Genomic DNA, 11,116 nt, shown 5'->3' on the forward strand with positions numbered 1-11,116 from the left:
CCTAAGACAGACTATACAAGTACTTTACATAATGACTGTGCATGATATTGTGCAAAAGAGGTATTTAAGGTTAAGAAGCAGTGCAGTATGATTTGTGGTGCATTCACAAGTAAACGTTTGTTATCTTTATAAGTCCTTGTAACATGGAGTGTTTATAAGAAAGTGTCTGGTGCATATAGAGAGGAAAGAGTGTGTTTTTCTACGGGTGGTTTGTCCAGCCCACTCACCTGTGTGTAGCACACTCAGAATTGCACAATGTTCTTGAGGTTTTCATGTGGGGTGGGGGGGAGAAAGGGTCCTGGTTTCAGGAGCTAGGGTTGTGGATGAGGTTTCAGTGGGGGGTGAGGTGATTGGAGTTGAGGGCTCTCACAGCAGTCTTGCAGAGTGGGCCCTGATGCTTTGTGTTGTTGTTGTCTCGGTGTACTGGAAGCTTGTGACACTAAAACAAATTCCTTGTATGCGCAAGCATACTTGGCAATAAAGCTCTTTCTGATTCTGATTCTGATTCTGATACAGTCTATCACGTAAACGGATAGGTATGAAACATATTGCTAGGGTACCTGGGGTGGTTTCTAGCATGTTTCTAACATGATTAGCATTTTGCTAGCATGATTAGCGTGTTACTAGCATGTTGTTATCATAAGGTGTTAGCATGATTAACAAGTTACTAACATGTTGCTATGCTATTATTCTAGCATGATTAGCAAGTTACTGGCATGGTGTTAGCATTATTTGCAAGTTACTAGCATGTTTTTAGCATGATTAGCACGTTACTAGCATGTTGCTAGCTTCTAGCATGTTTAACAAGTTGCTAGAATGTTTCTAGCATGATTAGCATGTTACTAGCATGGTGTTAACATTTAGCATGATTAGCATGTTACATGTTACAAATGAACCATTGACATAATCTCAATTAGGAGTGTCAATGGTCCACTTGAGAGATAGGTGGCGGTAATGCATTTATAAATCCACCGTAAAGCAAGAAGAAGACGACGCGTCACGTGCAGGCTGTCGAGGACACGCTCAGGACAGTTCAGACATTGCTGTGAATCAGAGGTAAAAAATTATATAAATCCTGTTCAGTTTCTTGCACAGACCGATCAATGTATCGTCACGAGCCGCAGGGTTTAATTTGGTTTTGTCTGGGTATGTTATTTTTACTCTCAAAGCCGTGCTTCCCATTCCCCTCCATTATAAGACTGACAGACTGCAACGGCTGGAGTTAAGAATCATCAAATGTGTTCTACTGAAGAAACAAAGCCACCTACATCTTGGATGCCCTGCGGGTAAGCAGATAAACATCACATTTTCATTTTTGGGTGAACTATCCCTTTAATGAATTGTCTGATTTTGATATATTTGTATATTTTGGAGAGTAGTTTTTTTGAGGAGTGTTGCGGGGGGTAGCACCTCTGTCAACCTTGTTAATTTTTAGTTCTACTGGCAGACAAATATGGACATTGATTCCAGTTAGAGAATCAGGCAAGAGAAAAGTAATTCCTCTTCAAACTTCTTTAATAGCACTTGTCAGGCAGTCAGTGATATCCATTAGAACATCATTTTTGAGTTATTTTTTTTATAATTTATTTTTATTAACCAACATACATTTTTCTATAAATATATTGTCATGATGTACTAATTTTGACATGTAGGCAATTTAAAAAATATAGTTTTGTTAAAGCTTGAGTATTAAAGTCATGTGAGAGATAGATATCAGGGCAAAATAAAGAGACTGAAAAGAAAAACGTTAGTGAAGGTGCAGTTCAGGAGAGAACTTTTAATTATTTTGCATGTCCCCAACCTAAGGATTTAAACCTTTTTTATGTGAGGTCCATACAAAACATAGGCTTGTCCAAGCTCACTGTGTTTTCAGCCTCTGCCGCCTCAATATATGAGTACATGAACACATAAACAATCTCTAGAACTGCTCTGAGTCACTTGAGACATGAGCATTTTACTTATTTTGAGAAAACTATCATCATATCATATACAAAGAGACACCAATGTTTCAAAAAAACACCAATGTTTCAAGAGTTTAGTACACAGAATTGATGGCACTGAAAGACTTCCTTCGATGTGAGTTATTACATGATTCTTACTGTGTTTCCTGTCTGAGAAACTCCTCCCACGCTAATAAAACTGTGATCTTGAGTGTTTCTTCATGTGGTTATTAAAGGATACTTTACGTCTGAAACCAGTTCCACACTGAGGGCATGTGAAAGACTGTTCTACAGTATGAATTCTCATGTGCTTTTTAAGGTGTCCTGGTTGACTGAAACTACTTCCACACTGTTCGCAGGTGTACGGTTTCTCTCCAGTGTGAATTGTAATATGCCTTTTAAAGCTTTCTTTATTAATTAAATTCTTCCCACACTGAGGGCAGGTGTAAGGCTTTTCTCCTGTGTGCAGTCTCATATGGACTTCAAGGCTTCCTTTTTTTAGTGAAACTCTTTCCACACTGTTGGCAGGATAAATGACTTCTAGCTCCTGTCTTTTGATCTTTTGTTAGTGTGGATTTTTAAATCAGTGAGCAACTAAAATTTTCTCGTTATGAAATTATGATGTTTCTCATGCTGAGCTTTGTTTTAATTCAGTTCTCGACTCTCCTCTTTCAGCAGCATCAGGCCTAAAGCAAAAAGAGACCAATACAAGTTAACCTTACAAAGAAACAGACATCAATACATTTAGACATATATAGCATCAAAACCAAAGTCATGTATACTAAATACTACTCACTCTGAGCTACTGACAGAGGTGTTGCCTGTAATCCTGCCTTGCCTATTTGAAAACTCCTGCTATAAGATATTATGACAAAATAGACCATGACATTCTCTTGGATAGCTTGAGAATTATTTTTGGCATTTGTGGACAATAATTAACATGGTTTATGTCTCATATGTCTGACTGCTACCACTTTGCTTGTGTAAATGAAGAGACATCTCATCAAACGCATATATGGAGTGCCACAAGGCTCAGTATTAGGTCCTCTGCTTTTTATGCTTGTATATGTTTTCCCTAATAGACAGTGGGTCCCATTTGAAAAAAGTACATGCAAACTTGTGTGTGAAATCAATGTACAAATATTTTCACAAACAAATCATGATTTATCAAACATTTTTATACTACATTTTCTACTAAATTGACAGTAAAAAAATGTAGGAACAACTGAAACCACAAGACATCTCTCAGACTAGTTGTGTGGAAAGTCCCTATATGGAGATGGTTGGGTGTGTCACACAGACTGCCTGACTTTGCCACTTTATGTGAATTTTTGTTGTTGTTTGTTTTTCTGTGACCAACCGTCCAATTGAAATTTGGTCAACCAGGCCTCTTCTCACTGACGTTTGTTCGACTACTGGGGACAGCCCTACAGGTCAGGACACATTTGAACTCGGAGCAACAACCAAAAGAATTATCTGCAGAGCTAAGGCTATGTTCAGACTGCCCATATATTCAGATTGTATCCAGGTTTTTTTTAGTCTGGACAGAAAGAAAGAAAGAAATCAGTTTTTTTCCCCAAATCAAATTCAAAACATATCTGGAGATGGCTTGAAATGCGATTGGAATCAGGGCTGCATTACCCAAAAGCATAGTAAGCCTAAGTTGATCGTAGCTCCACTGGTGACAATGGTTCTACAATCAACTTAGATTTATAATACTGACTTTAATACTGTGTCAGAACTCATCACCACATATATTATGACAATTTTAATTAGGGCTGTCATCGTTAACGCATGCGATTAATTTTACAATCCTTAACGCGTTAAAATCATTTAACGCAAAATTTCTGAAGCACAATTTCTATTCTAACCCTTTAATCCAATTTTGCTTCTCTGCTTGCGATTAGATCATTTTAAGCCGCATGCAGTCAGCAGGCGGATGGTTTAGGGGTTTTTTGGCATCTCCATGTGGTACTGTTCGGTATCGCAACTTGGCTTCTCTAAAATGTAAAAAAGCTCTTTGCTGTTGCACTGTACACATACTATAAAATTCTGATTTTTTTTTCTCTTTCATACGTGCTTATATGGACTCCTTATATCATTTGGTTTTTTGGTGTCCTTTTGGAGTTTCTAAGTGTCCTTTTTTGGAAAGACATCTAAATGTATCTTGAAAAAAGCTTGCAGAAAATACAGATTTTTGAGAATCACCCTTCAATCTTTTGGTTTACTTTGATGGATATAGCAAATGATGACAAAATAAACATTTGAAACAAATGGTCTATGCTTAATTTCATGACGTGTGCGATTAATCACAGAAAAAGGATGTGATTAATCAGATTAAAAATTGTAATCGATTGACAGCCCTAATTTTAATAAATATACATTTATTCTATAGGCATCTGCATTGTTTGACACTGCATGCAATAACATTTGCAAATAGTGGATTGCATATGCTTTGCTGCAAGACACCAATAGCAGCGAAGAGCAAACTGCTTTTGCAATGATTAACAGCAGAGCAAACATTGGGTAGTTGACTCGTTAGTTGACTCTTGCCTAAGACTGAGCCAAACACGACTCCGAAAACAATCTATAGAGAACCTTTGACAAATCAAGCAAAGATAATAATCATAATTTTTCCTTTACTCGTTAGAATTTAACTACCTTTTTAGAAACCTAGGTTTGTAAGAACTTTAGAATGATACAATTATTTAATTCGATTTACAAATTTAAAAATATTCTTTATTCATTGTTTTTTTACTACAGTCATGGAATCCGAACCCACTGAAATGGCAGCCCTAGGAAGACCTCTGTTTCCTGGTATGCTGTACGACTGCCGCAAAGATTCCTTCATTCCAGGTGGTGTAACTACCCACTACTAAAAAATTTAGCTTCCACCTGTCACCCCCTTCTTCACTTAACTGTGAATCCACAAAAAAAGTATGGTAATGTTATAATAACTTTAGTTAATAAATCATTTACAAACATTATATAATATCTGAGAGATCACTAGTTATATTTAAAACATATTCAAATAGCTTTGTTACTTTGTTAATAAAGTCTATCTTCTGGCTTCAAAACCTCATTTTTTCCAACAAGATAGATTCCACAACAATTTCAGGTCTTAAGGTGCGCCCCAATTCAGCTACTTATACTACGTCCTAAAAGTATGTACTCTTTTTGTGAAGATAAAATACACACTTTTGAGTGTGTAGCAGAAGAGTGAACTTTGGGACATATTATCGCGTCATACTATTGTATCTTTTGGAAAAATCTTTTGGATCAATTTGATGTTTATAAAAGTTCACGTTGATGTTGCAGATTAAATATATCATGGATAACATTAAATAAGTATTTCTATCAGGTTAAATGTTGATTATTACCGTATTGGCCCAAATATAAGACGACCCGACTTTTTCCAGATGTACCTTTTGGAAAAAGGCTTTTTAAAAACCAAATCTTGTTTTTTCTCAGTAAAACACATTTTGTCTTCAATTATTTTCATATTGCATATTTTTCCGATTTTAATTTTTGTTTTGAAAGTATGGTAAAAAGTACCAACAATCACATTAAAAAAATATACACTTTTTGATAAACCATTAAAAAAAATAAAAAAACAGGTAGCCCGTCTGAATTAGGACATTTAGGCTATCCATCTAATAGTAGCCTACCAAAATCGTATTAACAGTAGAAGTTAAATCTTACTGTAGTCTTCAAATCTGGGTACTGTCTTACGTTTTAAAATCACAAAGAGAGTTTGGTCCATCAGGCTAACGTGACCGTCACGACTCATGCAGCTGTAAGCTTTTCTTTTTCTTTTGTTTTTACTCGTGATCTTTACAACACGCATTACATTACGTATTTCATGGCACACTGGTTTTATGCGTATTTGGCGCCACCTATTGTTGTGTGTGTGTTATTGACATGTTAAAGTCTAGACCCTGAATATAAGACCACTGCGTTTTTTCAGATGTATTCCCAAGAAAAAAACATCGTCTTATATTCGGGTCAATACGGTAGTAACTCAATCCCCTTTATCTAAATCTCATTACTTAACCGTCAGTTGGTCAGTTTTTGTTTTTAAACACTTTTTATTCGTGTTTGTAGTTCGGAACTGAATCCTCTTCCAAAGTATATTAGCCGTTAAGAGTGTGCACGGATCAACACTTCAAAAATATACTGCAAACAGTAGTCCATATGGGGACTTTTGACACACTCTTTTCAACATACTATACTACACACTTATTCTAATCTCACATGGATAGTATGCACATTGAAACGCAGGGTTAAGCCCCGTTCACAAAAGTCGCTGCATGTCGCCAGGGGCTGGCAATGAGGTTGCTAGTGGGCGTTCTCAATACTGGTTGCCTTGACAGCGAATCAGGTTTCTTGCTGCTAAGTACAAACATTTGAGGCAAAAGACTAAATATAATCTAAATCTAAATTAAATCCGTACATACAAACAAAAATGAATGAGAAACAGAGCCTACTTTCTTCCATTGCGTATGTTTATCTACGGCGCTGAGAGGAGAACGATCACATGAGCTCTACCGTCTTCTTTCCTATTGGCTGTCGCTCCCAAAAGTCGCTCTTCATTTGCATAAGGTTGAAGGATTCTGAACTTTGTTGCATCGCTGGACACGCCCTATCCGGTCGCCAACGGCCGCTGTCGCTTGTGTCGCCGGAAATCGCTAGCTCTCCATTGAAATGAATGGGATTGTGTCGCTTTGCTGTTGTGTGTCGCTTGTAGTGTGAACGGGGCTTTAGAGTCTCTAATAATGAGTTGAGTTACACAGACATGTGTAGAGCTGGGGTACTGCAGGAACGTGGTGGGGAAGCGATGCATTAACTGCAATTTGAGACACAGTATGACTAAGCACAGGTATTAAATTAGTTTAGACAATATACTTCGGTTGTATATTGTCCTCATACGTAATTGTTAAAGCCATTTCTCATTTCAGGTGTTACTCTGTGGGATAAGAAATCAATGAGTGAAGATTTGGACACTCGTCCACAGCTCCTGACAGTAGCTCCGACTCTCTCTCTAGTAAGTCCAGTCTCCTGGATGTAAATGCTTCCCTGAAGGCCAGTTTCTTGGGAGGGCTGGTGGAGGTGGGAGGATCTGCCAAATACCTGCGTGACACCAAATCCTCAAACCAACAGTCCAGAGTAACAATGTTTTACCGTGAAACCTCAAGATTCGAACAGCTTAATATCACCCAGCTTGGCCAGGTCACCTACCCTCAAGTGTTTGACCAGAAAACGGCAACGCATGTGATCACAGCTGTGCTGTACGGAGCTCAGGCCTTCATGGTGTTTGATCGGACATTTTCAGATGACGAAAACCACCAGGAGATCAAGGGAGAACTGAATGTCATGGTCAAGTCGATTCCTGGATTTTCCATTGAGGGGCAAGGAGCTGTAGAAATGACAGATGGTCATAAGGAAAAGGCTAAGAATATCACCTGCACATTTCATGGTGATGTCCATCTTAAGCAGAACCCCACCATGTACATGGAGGCCCTAGAGGTGTACAGGAAGCTCCCTACTCTGCTGGGTAACTCTGCAGTGCCAATTAAAGTCTGGCTCTATCCTCTTTCTCTACTGAATACAGTAGCAGCTCAGCTGGTGAGAGAAATCAGCACATGTCTCATTTCCAACACTGAAGATATGATAGAGGAGCTGGGAGAAGTCGAGAGGAAATGCAATGACCTGTCCAGAAAACCAATGGCAAATATTTTCAGTGACATCAAAGAGAGGCTGCGCTTATTTCAGAACTCTATTAGAATTTACAGGCTGGTCCTCCAGAAAGCACTGGCCAGAGTCTTGCCTGCTATTCGAGGAGGTGGGATGGAGGAAAAGTCACTGGATGAAATCCTAAAGATCCACTACCTCTCCCCTTTTAATGCTGGTATGCTTAACCAGTGGTTACATGACACAAAGTCTGAACTTCACCTCTTGACTTCTTACACCAAGACTCTGAAGGGGATCAAAATTTAAGATTCAGACGATCTCATCATCAGCCTCCTTGATCCCGATATTGATGTTGTGGTGTGCTTGACCTTCACATCTCTGAAATACAAAGACCCATATCTTTCAACCCTGAATGAGTTTCTGAAATCTGTCACCTTTAAAGAGGTAGATGGGGAAAATACGTTTTCCCTGACATCCCCCGTCCAAAAACCGTTCAACCCTCATGACGTCACTTCAAAAATGAGAGAAAATTTATCTCACTTCAAAAGCTTTTCAGAGGCCAATAAAGACGAGAAGACAATCCACTTCATTATTTCCACCATCTCCGATGCCTCCAATCCAGGCTCATCCATCTATCTGTATGAAAAAGGGAAACTGACAAACAAAAAGTTCCAGCCCGTGTCCAAGCCGCCCCCACCAATAGTGAAGAATATTCTGGACCAAACGGTGTCCCTGAAACTGCAGAAGTCCCCAACTGGAGAAACAGTGAAGTATAGAGTTGAGTACAAGGAGGTGAAAGCAAATGCTAGAGCTGAGGAACAGTGGCTTGTCATAGACACAGCTTATGAAGACTTTACTCTGACTGGATTGAAGTTTGGAATGTAGTACTTGATCCGCTACAGGATAGTGGGTAAAGTGGGAGTGAGTACAGCCAGTGATGCTGTCAGCTCCAGACTCTCATTGGGTAAGTACACATTTTTATGCATTAACTTTTTTATTTCTCAATTTGCCACATTCACACAGTCAGTGTTTGGATTTTACAACTGTGCCATTCACACAACAGCGTGATGGAGCCTATAGAATACAATTATATGCCGCTAAAATTCTAGAGATAGGGCCAATATGAGTTTTTGTCTCATATTGATATCATATAGTATAGTTAAGCGATATCACACAAAGTGCTGTTTTCGTCCCAAATAGCCTGAGTGCAGATGTGATATTGATTTTATACAACCCCAGCTAGCATTTCAACGCTGATTCACTGGGACCAAGGTTGAATTATATTTTAATTTTGCAAATTGAATCAACGTTGATATTGCCACGTTGTTTCACCATCTTACCTTTCAATATCGAAAGATCGAATATTCGATCTTTTTTTTTCCTTGTTCAAAAAAAAAATCCTTAAACATGAAGTCGTCTCAAGTCATCTCATTTGTGTCCACACGAAACCACTGAAACCGACTCAAAACGATGTAGTATACATGCCAGACCAGTATGTGGCGCTGTAATTCTGCCACAGAGATACACTAAAAAACGGAGAAGAAGACTTGGACTATGCGCATAAACCTTGCAAACATGGAACAATACATGTATTAATCTGTGTTAATGTTAGTTAATAAAAAGACAATCGTTCAGTGTTTGTTCATGTTGTTGTTGCGGTTACGTGACGTAGTGGTGTCTGACTAGAGTCAAGACGTGGGCTGTTGACGTCATCGTTTCACAAAATATACGGATTGGATGTCCAAACTGGATGGTGGCACTATCGTTTTCAACTGAACCACATCTTGCAACATCAACACTGGTACTGAACTGAAATCACTCTGAATTGACTCAAGCTGAATAATAATCGACATCGCTGCTTTTTGTAGAACTACTGTGGTATCCTGTGCAATGGTCACTCAACTACCATTGGATTAAAAAAAAAAAAACGAAAAATAAACCTATTGTCTGTCTGTCTCCAATACAATACATTCTCCTGAGTTTACATCTTTCTCTCTTGCAGCGAAAGACTCTACTGCTCCTAAAACAGAAACCGGTAAAGACACACTAACACCGTAGTTACACAGTGACACCTAGTGGTCACTCCAAGAAGTGTTTTCCATTACAATAGTGTTTGTCTCAGGATACCACAACTGCTTATAGCTGAATTTGGTTTCAAAATTGATGAACTTCACACTGTTATTGATCTAAACTCAACCAACACTTGAGTTGACTTGCGCTGAATACACTACTGTCTTTTCGAGTTGCTTTACAGCAGAATCTGAATATCTCAATAGTCACGTTTCCATACTTGATTTTGCTATTTTTCCTGTTTATCTCTGTGAAGTTGCTTTGACACAATCTGTACTGTACTTGGCTTGACAGTACAGTTGTGAGTCCTGCCAATAAGGGAGTCAGTTATTGAATGCCATTGTCACTTTCATTGATAACTGAACTGTGTGTGAATTTAATTGTATTTAGTGCTCTAAAACAGGACTTAAAATTCTCTTAATTCCATTCTCAGAACATCCTGTGATTGTGGGTGGGACAGGAGGTCATGTTTTCTCTTTTAAGTCTGCCTCCTACACCTCGATTAAGAAGATCAACATTACTTACAGCTCGGTTTTGGTTTCATTCTATAGTAGCATCTTTATGACTACTATTTTATCACAATATTTTTACTTCATTCACGTGAAATGCTTTTGTGCCTTTTAGATGTCACTGAACTCAATCCAGGCGATTTTCCACTGTGGCCCCATGATTAAAGTGGGTAACTCCGAAGGATCTAACAATCAAGAAATTCTACTCGATGTAGATGATAAAATTGTCTCTGCAAAACTGTGGCCAAATAGGAATCGTAACAGATTTGGGGGGTCTGAATTTGTGGTTGTCAAAAGAAGAGGTAGAACAATGACATTTTCTGTCAAGTGTCAGCAACTGGGTGAGCCTGTGAGTTTTGATGTGAAGTCTGGAAGGATTTATGGCATTACAGGCAGAAGTGGCGATGAAATTGATGGTCTGGGCTTTTACTTCATTTAGTCTACAGCTATGCAAATGTATTGGTTGCTGACAGTATCCAAATATCTAAACATTTAAAAATGACCTCTGCAAAGCAATCATATAGTCATGTGTAAGTTAATCTACACGTATTTCATGACTAAAAGTGAAGCACCAGATTTGAATCAAGGAATGCCACTTAATATTTTCTACTATCACTTATTACATTTTCAGGTATATGCTGCCATCCTAAGCAAATAACTCTAGTCAAATAAGTGACAAGATAAAAGTATGAATTGTATGGGTCAGTAAATAAATAGGGATTGTATTTGTCTCCATCTTATAGCTATGCTTCTGTTGTTTCTCATCTATTATCTTAATGTACTGGTAAAGTGTCAATAAAAAAAGTTTAACTTGATTTAAAAGGGCTTGACACAAATCTCGCTGTTTCTTGAAGATAACTGTGTATTGCATAAACCTTTTGTCAGGTTTTGTGGGTAAGGGTTGAG

General features: G+C 38.3%; 1 pseudogene; it reads left to right on the forward strand.

Annotated features, from left to right (window-relative positions):
- Positions 1 to 4,503: 4,503 nt before the first annotated feature.
- LOC107573722 (neoverrucotoxin subunit beta-like) lies at positions 4,504 to 11,116 on the forward strand (annotated as a pseudogene).

The sequence above is a fragment of the Sinocyclocheilus grahami genome, unplaced genomic scaffold (assembly GCF_001515645.1).
Source record: "Sinocyclocheilus grahami isolate Dianchi unplaced genomic scaffold, SAMN03320097.WGS_v1.1 scaffold2015.1, whole genome shotgun sequence".
In the NCBI taxonomy this organism is placed as follows: Eukaryota; Metazoa; Chordata; class Actinopteri; order Cypriniformes; family Cyprinidae; genus Sinocyclocheilus; species Sinocyclocheilus grahami.